The sequence below is a fragment of the Zerene cesonia genome, unplaced genomic scaffold (assembly GCF_012273895.1).
Source record: "Zerene cesonia ecotype Mississippi unplaced genomic scaffold, Zerene_cesonia_1.1 Zces_u004, whole genome shotgun sequence".
NCBI lineage: Eukaryota > Metazoa > Arthropoda > Insecta > Lepidoptera > Pieridae > Zerene > Zerene cesonia.
Window position 1 is genome coordinate 2,703,204 of NW_024045134.1, and position 225 is coordinate 2,703,428.

The 225-nt window shown below is 54.7% G+C and overlaps 1 protein-coding gene across 1 annotated transcript in view; it reads right to left on the bottom strand.

The window, feature by feature from the left end:
- LOC119838705 (ubiquitin carboxyl-terminal hydrolase 30 homolog) overlaps positions 1-225 on the bottom strand; it is a 7,881-nt gene that overhangs the window by 4,636 nt on the left and 3,020 nt on the right. The gene's annotated exons all lie outside the window — the stretch shown is intronic.

Below are 225 nucleotides of genomic sequence, written 5' to 3' on the forward strand. Positions count from 1 at the left end.
TATAGTTATTTCAATTATTTGAAATAAAAATGAATCGACCAAAAATTTAAATTCACAGAAAAACCAAGTCCCCCCCCCTCTGCTCTCCCTTCACGTGCCACAACGTACCTTCCCGAAGCTGAGCGTGCGGATGTGCTTGGTGTAGGCGTGCTCGGGCGTGTCGGCGGCCGCCTCGGGGCAGCACTTGCCGCAGCGCAGCCCGCTCACCAGCTCCGGCGACGTGAA